Source organism: Aptenodytes forsteri, unplaced genomic scaffold, assembly GCF_000699145.1.
Source record: "Aptenodytes forsteri isolate BGI_AS27 unplaced genomic scaffold, ASM69914v1 Scaffold188, whole genome shotgun sequence".
NCBI classification, from domain to species: domain Eukaryota; kingdom Metazoa; phylum Chordata; class Aves; order Sphenisciformes; family Spheniscidae; genus Aptenodytes; species Aptenodytes forsteri.
This window is the reverse complement of record NW_008794371.1, coordinates 1,106,587-1,119,739: the sequence shown is the minus strand read 5'-3', so window position 1 is coordinate 1,119,739 and position 13,153 is coordinate 1,106,587. Positions and strand designations below refer to the sequence as shown.

General features: G+C 42.4%; 1 long non-coding RNA gene across 2 annotated transcripts in view; it reads right to left on the bottom strand.

Annotated features, from left to right (window-relative positions):
- Nucleotides 1-11,115: 11,115 nt before the first annotated feature.
- Nucleotides 11,116-13,153, bottom strand: part of LOC103905497 — a 2,858-nt gene continuing 820 nt past the window's right edge. Inside the window, exons 1-5 of one of the 2 annotated variants that reach the window (XR_657951.1) lie at nt 12,803-12,998; nt 12,672-12,695; nt 12,083-12,160; nt 11,754-11,809; nt 11,116-11,309 (exon numbers count right to left, since the gene is read on the bottom strand). This is a non-coding gene — a long non-coding RNA (uncharacterized LOC103905497). Of the gene's footprint in view, nt 11,310-11,753; nt 11,810-12,082; nt 12,161-12,671; nt 12,696-12,802; nt 12,999-13,153 lie in introns of those variants that run through there. The other variant, XR_657950.1, reaches the window with a different exon arrangement.

Genomic DNA, 13,153 nt, shown 5'->3' with positions numbered 1-13,153 from the left:
CCAATTTTCCTTCCCCCCCCCCCCTCCCCGATTCTCTCTCCCACCCCACTCGGGGGGGAGCGAGCGGCCGGCCGTGTGGTGTTTAGCTGCCTGCCGGGTTAAACCACAACACGCATATGAAGCTTTCGCACAGAGGACGGCAGTAGCAATTGGCCAGGCAGTAGCAACTGCTGCTCTTCTGCTACCTTGTGAGATGGTCAAGCTTATAACCACACTTACTGACCCCCTTTTTGAGACGTTGCAATAACCAATGTCTCCAAGCAACATCATAAAAGAATGGCAAATAAGAGCTGTACATCCAAAATATGTGATCTATATTGAGCTGAAGGCTTGCTGGAAACAAAATGTGGATGTTAGCTTATTTCTTTGAGCAGCCATAATCACTAAGCTGGCGGGGAAAGAAAGTATTTGATCAATCTACTTTGCTTGTGCATTACCATTAACAAATGTTAGCGCAGAATTTGTTCACAAGGACGAACTGCAAGAGCTTTGCTAACTGGAAAGGACGGGAGGAACCCTGGCTCGCAAGCTGGCACCACAGGACAGGTGTTTAGGAATACAGTGCCAACTTTCTGCATGAAAACTGCGTAAGCCCATGGCTCAATTACTCCTGATCGATGGGGAATTGGAGATGCTTTGTTTATAATCCCTTCTGGAGTTTTGGGCTTGCATTTTCTGTCTTCTCTTCTGTAAATACGCAGAGGAGACAGCTGGTTTTACTTTTGGCTTAGTTTATGGTTTTACATAAAATTGAAGACCTGATTTAATAGAGTCAGAAAAGATGCAATGTGCTCATCACGACCTTTAATTATTTGTGCAGATTTCTAAATTCACTCCCCAGGTTTTCTGCCTCCTAATAGCTTATTGATTCCGTGACTTCTGTGCCATCTTTCATTCTTCTTTGCTATTTTATTAATTCAATCTAAGGAGAAAATAAACCTGTGGAGCCTATATAGCATCCTTCAAGAAGGGTTCGCTTAGCTGCATCTGGCGGGTTTGGCTGAGCAATTAGTTGCCAGCACGGCTCTTCAGTAAGCCTGTTGCATGCTGCATCCCTCCGCGAGTCGTTAGCGGAAGCAGAAATAGCATTTGAGGTTTAGAAAAGAGCAGCATAGGGACACTGCCTTGTGCTGTGCCAAGAAGAGGAGAAAAATCAATATATAACTCACTGAAGATTTGGCTCATGCATTTATCACTGTTTTTTTCTAGGTGAGGCTGCTCTGTTTCTGGCTCTCCCAATGGCTCACTGTGTTACCTGTCAGTTGTGTCCTTCCCCAGGGGAAACCAGAGCTCCCCTTGGCTTGTGCAAGCCTTTGCGGAGGTGCTCTGTGATTAGGATTTTGCATGGCAAGCAGCAGCCGAAGGTCGCCATCAGCAGCAGGACCACAAGCAATAGTCATAGACACGCTAAACACAATGTGAAAAATCACAGCTACACGATTAGACCTCAAAGCACCTCATTACAGGCATGTCTGTCCTACAGGTGTAAACTCCTGGAATAGATCTACAGAGACTCAGGTATATATGGAAAACAACAAGAATTTATATGGAAAAGTACAAGATAAAGGAAGGGACATTGGCTGTAACAAATACGGAAAATCCAGCTACATCACACATCACCATGGGAATGAGCCTCCCTTTTCCTCTGTTGCAGCTGCCTCTTGTCTTGCTACTACCTCCAGGTAAGACCTGCAATTCCAGCTTGTCTTCTATTTCATTTCTATAAGGTGGCAGTAAAGAATCGATCTCTGAGCACCGTGTGCATCATGCTCCGGGTACATACTAACATGGCTGTTACCAACCAAACTCCTACTGAATCCTGCGCAGAGAGATGTAGGCGGAAAATCTCAGAGGTGGACGCATTTTCAAACACACAAAATAAAAGGCATCAGCTTCAGACCGCGTGCCTTCACACATGGCTTTCCAATAGGAGGAGAACATCACCATTACTTTTTTGTCTTATTTCATCTCCTTCACTGTACACACCTGCTTGTTAATTATGAATTTAAAGGCTAAGTATTTTTCCAACCGCTCTGGGGGAAGCTGTGCTTTCTTGCAAGCTCAGAGCTCCCCTCCACCACATGCGCTGGAAACAGCCTTGCACAGAGCTGCAGGCTAAAATGCAAAACTTAACCTTTCTTTGTGCCCCTCTTGTGCCTCCCCCTTTGCCACGAAAACCTGCCAACTATGTTCAGGCTCTTTGCAAGAGATGGAAAGAAAAAGATAATCAGGCAAATTATAAGGGGGAGATTTTAAAAAGAACAAAGCACCTACTTCTCCCTTCCAAGCAGCTGAAGAAGAGAGGCTTTGCAAGCGTGCTTAAAGCCAACTGGGTGATACACATTTTCCCAACAACTGGCAAAAGTTACTGTAAAAATCACTCCATTGTTTAGCCAGGAAAAAAACCCAAAGCAGCAGAACAGCTTAAAGCATTGCAACACTCGGGAGATACGAGCTGTATTTCGCTACTGCTCGTTTCTAGAGCGTAGGTCCAAACCTCGGCTCACGTCAGTGGTACGTCAGGCCCATGCGGTAAATTGGCAGCAGGGGAAGATGTTTGCAATGCACTAAATGAACCAAGTCGCCAGCGTCGCTGGGAGAAAACCCTGCTTCCCATCTCAGAGGTAGTTACACTCAGTCTTCTGCACGTCTCTCGCTGCTGAAACTGTCCTCATTCTAGCTCATTAACCTGAGTGGCTATTGCTTCTTTAAGCGATAATACTAATTGGGAAGCGGTAAAAGGCAAGAGCTATTTTCCCCACACCTACGCAACACGCAGTACGCACACACAGTGGAACTGCAGCTCTAATTTAGGTGGTGCTTTTCATATAAACTACAGCTCGCAGACTGATCTTTGCAGCTCAGGTTTGCACGTCAGCAAAATTACCCACCTGACGGGCAAAGCCTGCTCCAACCGCACGTGTGCCAAGCAAGCCTCGTTTAAAAGTTAGTCCCGCACAAATTCTGCACAGCTCACATGAAAGGGATTAAACCAGCATTCTCTGATGATAACTGCCAAGCAAGAGTCAAGCAATTGGTGATACCTGATAGGAAATAAGCTCCGGACCAGGGCATTTCTGAAGCAATGCCACGTAGTCACAACAAAACATCGCCTGTGCTGTACAACTCTTACATATTTAAGTGTCTAGAGGTCTCTATTATCTTGTCCTTATTTTAATCTGTGTGTTCCTCCAAATCATCCGTTTCTTTTCCCTTTCCCTCCTAGCCTGCCAAAACTTCTTCCAAAGTAACAGACACTAACAGCCTCCTCTTGAAATCCCTCCACGCACCAGGATCGGTATTTTCCCATGACCACCAATTATTTCCTTCTCCCTCCTTAATTTCTAGAAAAATCTGAAGGGTGTTATTAGACACCAGCTTCTCTGGGAAATCATAGTTTTTCCTACCTGCTTTAATTTCCTCTTCTAACAGATGTAGGTACCACCTCTTCTTCCTCTTGCAAGTGTGACATTCTGCCTGCTAGTCTACAACTTCAAAGGCTTCTTGCTTAATCACTGATCAGAAATGCAGCTTTTCCTCCCTCCCCACCTCCAAAACCACCCAGCGCTGCCCAGAAGTTTGCTGTTTCATCCTTGGAGCTTGCCACTTGCCACCCTGCGAGCAGCAGGAGAAATTAGATAAGCGCAGTATTATTTTTATAAAGTATTGGATTCTGCTTAGAGAAGAAAGAAAGAAAGAAAGAAAGTAAAAGAAAACCCAAAATCCTTGCCCTGTGCCTGAGCTATCAGGGGGAGCATTAAATGGGAGGTGGATGTTTAAAACAAAATGGAGGCAAACAGCCTCACCTGGGGCCCCCAACGAGCACCAGCTATTTAATCAATAAGGGTCAGCAAATGCCCTGACCTCAAGCCAAGCCCTGCATCAGCCTGCGAGCAGCCTCAAGGCTCTTAAGATTATTCAAGCTCTAACATTTTTCAACACAAATTGGGCCACCCCTTCTTGAAACAACCTGAAGACCTTTCTTTTTAACAGGTGATCAGATTGTCAGGGGCTGTAGGGGGGCGATGAGGGAAATTGCCAGACTGACTGGATGCAATTTTAATCCCTCAGATCAGGAGTAAGACCTGCCTGTGAAGGATGAACCTACGGGCTCTGATGAAAAAGTCTCTGCTTCACCTGACAGTGTAAATCTTACTTTGTATTTACAGTTCTGCACAAATATCCTCTCTGAACTGACCAAAAATCCGCACCCCCAGTGACCGGGCTCCTGAACATGCTCTGCAGAGGTGCTAAGGAGGGAAAAAGTTTCCCCAAGTACAGTATAACTTTACTGCCACTTTCTACTTTCTTTTAATCTGTTTCCTCTAACTTCCACGATCTCCAGTTTCCTCCACGTACTTTACATGTCTTTTGCAGCATCCCATCTGCAAACCCAATGCCCTTAACCTGCTGCTCCCTTGATGAGGAGTTTCCCTGGAAGCAGAGCAGCCTTCTCCACCTTCCTCTGTACCAGAAACTCTCTCCAAAGACACAAGCTAACGAGCTTTCATACAACCGCTAGAGAAACCGACTCCAAAAATGGGCTGAACTTTACCAACAGCCACCCAGAGCCGGGGCAGCCAGACCAGAGCCGTCCCTTCATCGTGTGAGCAGCTCCAGGTATCACATCAGTTCTTCAGACAATTTTGGTGTCACTGCTGTTACCTCGGTCCTGCTCTCCTCCCCGAAACCCTTCTTTTTCCTCGGCTTTAGCCTCTGAGCTGCTGATACGCTGCCAAGTGACACAGTGTTGCTGTCATCTCCAAAGACCTTTTTGAAGCTTAAAAGCAGTAGCTTTGAAATACTTTCTCCTTGATGTGGTCTCCCATTTTGGACTACCAAACAGCCTAGCGCTGACACAAAAGCTTTATATTGCCTCCTGCATACAGAGCATCTTCCTCCCCCAGTACAGAAGCGTACAGTCTGGTTTAGGGAGATGGCTGGATACACATTAAATCAAATTCAAAGTGCACGTACCTTGGTACAGTGCCTTCCCATTACCTTCTGAAACCACTGTGCATTTCAAAGCTCCCAGTTCACTTTGCTTTGAAACAATTCTCATCATCTTCACAGCAGGTATCCTATGTATCTCACATCCCGAGGAACACTCGGCACAAAGATTTTATTATTTACTGCTACAGTTGAAGATAATAAATATCTGATTTGACACAGTTAAGTAAAATTGCTTTATCCAGCAACTGACCAAATTGGCCTTCCCTTTACTCACTCACCCCAGCGAGGCGCTGATCTCCAGTTTCTTCATCTGTAATGAGGAGGTAATATGGCTTCACAGGAACGCTGGCAGACCATTTCAAGATTATCCGATGGAGGCACAAGAGATGTAAAGCATTATATCAGGCATTTCATCTGCTGTCGTTGTGGGCCATGTTAAACAACTGGACATGTTCATAGATCACCTGAACACCAGTATTGTATTTGCGGTCAGAGAAGGGCCGTGATAACCGAATGACTATCGCAAGTATTCTGTACCACTAGTGCCTTGACCCAGGTATTCATTAATAAAGTTTAAGCTGTTCAGAAAAATTTATTATCTGGGCGATAAGTTCAGACTTTGCCTCTTAGCTAGGAAGCTTGTCTCTGAATGTGCTATCAAACCTCAAATGTATTCCACCGCTCAGTTAATAACGGCACCCAGTATAAACTCACAACCAACACAAGTCATCAAATGCAGTTAGCGTGCGTACAGAATACAAGAAAAACAAAGACAACCAAACCTGAAGAAACTATCCTCCTACAGGATCTGGAAAAGTACAAGCAAAGAAGTCATGCAAAAATCTAGAAAATAAATTAAAATGATTTAAAAAACCAAGGACAGCCCACCAGAAAGCCATAGGCAGCTTTAGAAATATAGATCATTATTTCATTTGCTTAGAGGGTTCATGTTACAGCTGTGCTATGCAATTATTTTACCACAAACCATTACAAATAAAAACCCTGTTACAAAAAAAAAAAAAAAATCTAAGTATTGACTTGCAAAAAGCAACAGGAGTCTAAAAAAAAAAAAAAAGGCACATACAGGAAAGGTCTTAATTATTGGAGATGAAACTTTTAACATTTCAAGTTGATTAAAACAGCAGGGATTTCAAATTCAGTCCCCACCATATAAATGATTTTCTCATTTGTAGTTTGTTCAGGTTTTACAGCTCCGCACACAGGTGCTGCACTGCGAGGTGTTTATTGACTTCAGCTGAGCTGAAGCTCAACACCCACCACCAAGGAGCCACAGCAGGGCTTTGCTGCCTGGGTCACGGGCTTTAGCAAGTAGCCGGGCTCGCAAGTCCTGAGGCTGCATGCATTTGAGAGAAAGGTGACGAAGGGCAAGTCATTCTTCATGTAGTATTTTTATTTTTACTAAAGAAAACTAAATTTTAACTCCTTTGGCTCCTCATCACGCTGTTTATTCATGCACTCTTGTGTCGCTGCTGTCTGCTTAGACCAGAAACGCTTTGGGGCCGGGACCATTACTGCAATGGGTTTGCATAGCGTCAAAGAAAATGGAGGGTCAAGCCTTTGCTGGTCCTACGCTAAGAAACATTATTAGCAGCCAATTAAAGAGTGCTATTTTCACTGTGCGGGGGACTCTCTGCATGTTAATGAAAGCTGCAAATCTTATCAGACAACCATGAAGGAACCAGCAGTAAAACCATGTTTCCCCAAACAAGCATCTTCCAAGGTTGGAAAAAAATCTTTCTCTACAATAAGTGCTCTGAACTTGATCACTGCACCATCTTGTGGGCTCGAGCGTCGGGAGGTAAAACAGGGGAAATGTTATTTTCCCTCTTCCTGAATTAGAGTACAGGAACACAAAATGCTTACTGTTTTTTTAATATGTCCTTGCACGCTCTAAATCAAATTCCGTCTGTTAAATTCTTAAAATTTTAGGCAGTATTGGGATTGGTTCATAACACTGGGGCTAAAATTGATTTTAAGCATAAAATTGAGACACTAAATTACATGACCTGACAAAAAAAAGGTGCATGTTTGTCCTACCGGACCACTAAATGATGTGTCGACCTTGTCCTTCTTTACAGGAACACGTGAAATGCGATAAAGCTTTGGCAGCACAAAGTCAATCAGATGCTATGAACGTTGCTGAGCCTGAGCCCTGGGCGAGCGGAAGAAAGGCCAAACGCCCCCCGGCTATTTTGAGCCTTCACTCTTTGCTCCGAGCAACTCAAGAGCCATTGCCTGCAGCATCTGAGAAATTACAACAGACAAAGCATTTGCTAGTGTGGCAGCTGGAAGAAAACAAACCCATAAATTTTCCTTGCACGACACTAATATCATCTTAGTTGTTCCTTGCCAGAAACCAGCAACTCCTTTGACAGTGCCTTGCTTCTCTCACTAATTTGAAATGACGGAGAGGAGCTGAAAAATTAACTGCTCTTCCATCTACCTTCAAGAGAAAAGGAGTGAAACTTCACAATTCAGGACCTACTTCATTCTGAAAAGGTAAAATATGCGGTATATCCCTTCCTCCCTTCTCATTAAGTGGATATAGCCAGCTAAAACTGATTCTGCTGAAATAGCAGCTACCAAGCCAAGAAAGAGCACACCTTTAGATTTTAGTTAATAGCTGGAATGTATTAATTATAGTAATTTATGGCTTTGCATGAGCAATTATTTTAACACTGACGTAGATATGATTGTTTTATAATACTAATCAAGAAATGATGATGATAACCAGCATTTATGTGAAACATGGTTTCATTCCCATTTACAAAAAGGAAACGGAGCACTCGCAAGGCAGCCAGTTCCCCACGTTAATTCTCTGCCCCCGATGACACGAGCCACGCCACACTTGCTTTCCCGTCCTTCATCGTTTCCATGCAACATTGGAAAGAAGCAGGGATGAAGCCAATGCACCGTCCCTGGCACGTGCAAGGAAACCATTTGCACAGCGCCCATCCTAATTCATTCTACCTCAACCGTGACGCGCGATGAGCTGCCTGCAGTCACACGACAAATCCCCTGAACAGAGACTACAGGTCAGTCCCGTCCCATCTTGTTTAGTGCCCTATATAAAAAGGAGCCTGAGGATTTGAGTCTAGTTACTACTAAATGCATGTTCACATCACAGAAGTGATTTTTGCGGTTGGCATCCTCTACCCCATCTCAGTGCAGAAGGAGAGACGCAAACGGGAAGACTATTACCCAGAGCAGCCACCCTCCATTAGGTCAGCAGCCACAGCACGTATTTTGTGGATAATACATAATCACTGTGTTTTCTCTCGCAAATGAATTACTACATAACATTGCCATCTCTCTTATTGCTAAAAGCTGGCACTCAGCCATCCTTAGCTTCACTGCGTAAGACTTTTTTTTTTTCTTTCTTTCTGCTTTAATCCTTTCATCTATTTTAGATTTATCCGCGGGTTGTTGGCTGTTGTTACGTGCCAAGGACTCCTGCCAACTCTTATCTTAAACCTTCAGAAAATCCAAAATAATTGTATTTTAAAATCAGGATTTTTTTTCTGTTGCTTATTCCCCAACTACCAAAAGTAGATGCGCTCCAAATGTAATCAAAACAGCATGATTTTATTTCCCTTCCCCCCCAAGCACTGTAAGATAAATAGTAAGATTATATGAGCTCCCATGTAAGATCACAGTAATATGTTTAGGACACCTGTTTTGTTCAAAAGGCACCAGATTCTAATAGGAACAACATTCATTCATCTTAGCAAAACCCAGCCTGTTAGAGCATCCCTGCTGAGGAATGTTGGTTTTGATGAAAACAATAAACAAGGAATACTAAAACGGAACTCATGAATAGTTAACTATAATAGATACCACCAACTTGTAACCTCAATAAACGCAGATAAACTGTTTCCTGCTCACACAAGCATTCCCAAATCAAGCCTTTGTTTTAATGAGATAATTCTGATACATACTAGAAAGAACAAACCATTACAAAAACAAGTTGCAGCAAACCTATATTGAGCAGATGGAACAGCACATTAAACAGTCGAGCAAAAATTTGCCGAGTTGTTTCTGTTTACTGAGGGCATGTGGCTACACTTACCTCTAGCATCATTAACGGCGTACAGAATCTCATTTTAAAAAAGAAGGCAGATTCCTTGTGCTCTTTCTGAAACCTTTAAAACCATTTTTATTTCCAACACGTATCAGCTAAGAAACATCTTCTGTCAACACATTCTAACAAACAAGCTCTCAAAAATCAGGCAAAAATACTTTTGTTTCATTAAACACTTGGAGCAGAATGTAACTGTACTTTAAAATTTTAATTAACATTGGAGCAACCTGTTCTTCACACTGCTCAAATACACGTTCAGGTAAAAAGAAACAAATTAGTTCCAAACAAGTTTTGCATACTCCATTACCCAGGTTGAATGTTTATACTAAACCCTGCACATTTCACAGTAATTTTCTTGGGAAAAATCCCGATGAATTTACCTGCACGTTATGGTGTCCGGCACTCTATTGCTTTTTGACATTTCTCTGAAAAACGTTAAACCTGTTCTTCCGTGATCGAAGTACGTAACTCTGACTTTTCAGTGAGAGAAACCTCTGTGAAATCCCACATTTCATATAATTTACGCCCCAAGCACAGATGTATGCGCTAGCTCACCGGTGCCATTAGAGGGACAGGGACACTGCCCTGCGATGCCAGATGGGCAGAAACAAGTCACAGCATCTTTCTTTCAGGTAACCAGTCCGGAGGTAAAACGGTCAAGAAAACAGATTCAGGTCTTTACCTAAACTACACAGGGAAGTGCCGTCACAGCTGGGGCAGTCCCTGAAGTCTCGTCTGTGACCCAGGACCGGAATAACGCTTCCCTTCCGCCGTCACCACTGCTTTTTCCCTTGTCCCATCACGAAAATACACAAGCTCACACCGTGACAGTTGTTTTATGGACTACGAACCCCTGGGTAAAGCTGTATCCCTGCTTTTTATTTTATGACAACCAAGAACCGTTCACCTAAATTACTACGGTAAAAATATCGCTCATCACAAACTACCATTTTGACTGTTTCGTTGGCTGTCCTGAACAGCTTTTTCCCAGCCACACCCCCTCCGACAAGATTTCCAACTGGGTGAAAGTTCCATCACTTTCAGAAGCAATACCAAGGTATCTTCTACTTGGAGCTGTACAGTTAACATTGCTTTGATCCTTGTTGGCACAGAATGAGCATGCACTCACAAGGAATTATTTTATTAACGATGTTTACCTTTTTCAAAAAGCAGACACTAAGTAAGACTGTACTAAAATCTTTCACTTGGTGACACCAAGTGGGCAAAACGATCAGCAACATCTGCATTAAATCTCAGCGGACATGCTCAGTCGCCCTAGGTTTGATGAGACTCCTGCATTCCACAGCTCCTATAAAGACAGCATTGAAGCGTTACAGCCTGCCAGTTATGCTGACATAATGAATCTAATTGGAAAGTTCTGGCCTCAGATGCTGTTTTTCTCATTCAAGCACCTGCATTTTAAGTCCCCAAGATTCCCCCAAAACCCTTTAACTTCTGTTTATCAACCTCCATTGTACAGCCATCTTAGAATGCGTCATTATCACAAAAGCAGCCTTTTTTACTCTCACTAGCGACACTGAAGAATGCTGACAAGTTGCAGAGTACAAGTCTCTCTTCCCTTTCTCCACATCTGGCAAGTGATTTTAGATTTGCACATTTGGATCATTATTTAGAAGAGATGCAGAACATTGACCAGAATGCTATTGCTGCAGGAACAGATTCTGCTACCTCTGTAGCAGACTTTAAAATTGAGGCCAAAATAATGAAGAAACAGCAAGCCTGGAAACAAGCTACACAAATAGTTGCATTTGCTTTTCTTGCTGTTAGGGGTATTTAAGGCCTAATCTCTCCAGCAATTACAGCAGCAGTATTAGTATCACTTGTTTAAACTGTTTAAAGCAAGTACATTACCAAACACCAGACAGAATGCTTACACAACTGAAACCCACTTACGTTATCTTGCAGTAATTATACTGCAGTGTGTATACATCTACTTTATCATATTATAGCAAGTCACAGGAGTGCTCAGCATGCTTATTAAAAATGTGTTGCGTAATGGAAAGTCATTCCTTAAGGCAGTAAAGTGACAAAAACAGACCCAGTTGTTTTTGAGAAAGAATTTTAATGTATGTGCAATCAAAATGGTGTAACTGTTACCACTTCTTAACATCTTAAGGCAGAAAAATAGCTAGTCTTTACAAACACTAGTCTCCACAAACCCTAGTCCCCAAGCTCACGCGCATGTTTTATTGGATTCCTTCTTCCTCGGACAAGATGTTTTCAGCATAAACACCTGTAATACAACAGCATGGATAAGTTAGCCATTCAACACTAAGTATTAACCCATTTGTTAATGTAAGGGATATCATCAGAAAAACCTTTGCTCACCACCAGTCAATCTGCCGGTAATTCCAGCAATTTTTGGTTAGTTTCATCATATGATATCTTTAGGTAAATTGATACATTTCTAGCAGAAGCAAGACCTTTATCCCTTTGCTCTACAGTGCTGTCAGCAAACTGTAGTGCAGAAGACAGCTGCTCTTATACATATCCTGCCCATATTTTAGTCTAATGAAGTATTTTTTGGCCTAGAACTTCATTAATTATACTTCTAGAGCTAAGAATATACAGAAATAGAAACATAGCCAATGAGAATGTTCTCAGCTAGGTAACGTTTCTGAGACTGTAGCCAAAAAGCATCACGTTAAACTAACAGCACACCAAATATTAAACTCACCCAGAAGAATCTCCTGCCCTTGCTGTCTCACTGCCTTCCACAGGGCTTGTGAAGAGCTGTAACATCAATTGGTAGACATTAGTAACAACTAGTACACGGCAGCCGAGACCTGCAAGCTGTACCTAAACATAGAGATACCAGGAAATAAGTATCACAGGGCTTTAAATGTTGAGGAAGAGAGGAGGGAAAGCAGATTGATTTAAGCTATAAATTTTGAACCTACAAAATATGCCTCTCAAGTTTTCGGCAGCCTATAAGCCTCATTTATTCTCAACTTAGATTCCACCAGGTATAAAGCTCTACATGGTCCAGTGAAATTCATCACTTACCTTCACATTAGGGCCATCTCCAAAGAGCGACCTGCTCCCAGTCCCAATTGTGTCCCATTTACCTGGCAAGACCAGGCTCTGCAGATGAAGTGAAAGAGATGGACGTGAAGCTATGTTAGGTATCACAAGAGCACTTTTCACAGAAAGCAGGTATAAATAAAAGTTGCCTGATTAGTTCTAGAAGACAAATTCCTAGAACTCAACTCTGCATGCACGTCGCTGTATTTCAGACAAATAAGAAGGTTATCGTCAGTTCTCGCATCTGACGGCACTTCCTATTCAGGGTTATCATCATCAACAGCCAACAACTTTTGCATTTGACGACTTAAAATGCAGTAACTGTTTCATCTTGAACCAACAGTTGTACATTTTCCCCTTTGTTTATAAAAGGCATTAGCTCTGTTAACTTAATGGTACGTAAAATTAGTTTTAATCAGTTTTTATTTAACTTCTTAAGATGTAATTGTTACAGGTTATTTTCGACTAACAGTCCTGTATTTAACTGCTTTACATCATTAGCATGTACGTAAAGGCCTGGAACTTTCTTAGCAACTTTGCGCATCTTAGTACAAAATAAACTTTAACTTACTCTTTACTTCAGGACATCTTTCTGCTGTGGGAATAAAAGCAAAAGAAGCATTACTAGAATACTCTTCAGCACCAATTTTAGAAAATTATGAAGTAGGTTTATCCAGAAAAACAAAAAGCCCAGAACCTCACCACCAACAGTCTGCTTATAATTCCACTCATGTTCGCATTTATATCGCGAAGCACCAAAATCTTTATCAGATAGCTTTCAGTAGTCAACAATCCTCTCTAAAACTGGTTTTATTCAGGAAACTTGGAAGTCTCCCTTACGCAGCTTGCCAGACGGCATTCCCCACAGGGGCAGGTTTTAAATCGAAATTCCACACTGTCCTGGTTTCGGCAGGGATAGAGTTAATTTCCTTTCTAGTAGCTGGTATGGTGTTTTGGATTTAGGATGAGAACAAAGTTGGTAACGCACTGATGTTTTAGTTGTTGCTAGGTAATGCTTACACTAGCCAAGGACTTTTCAGCTTCCCATGCTCT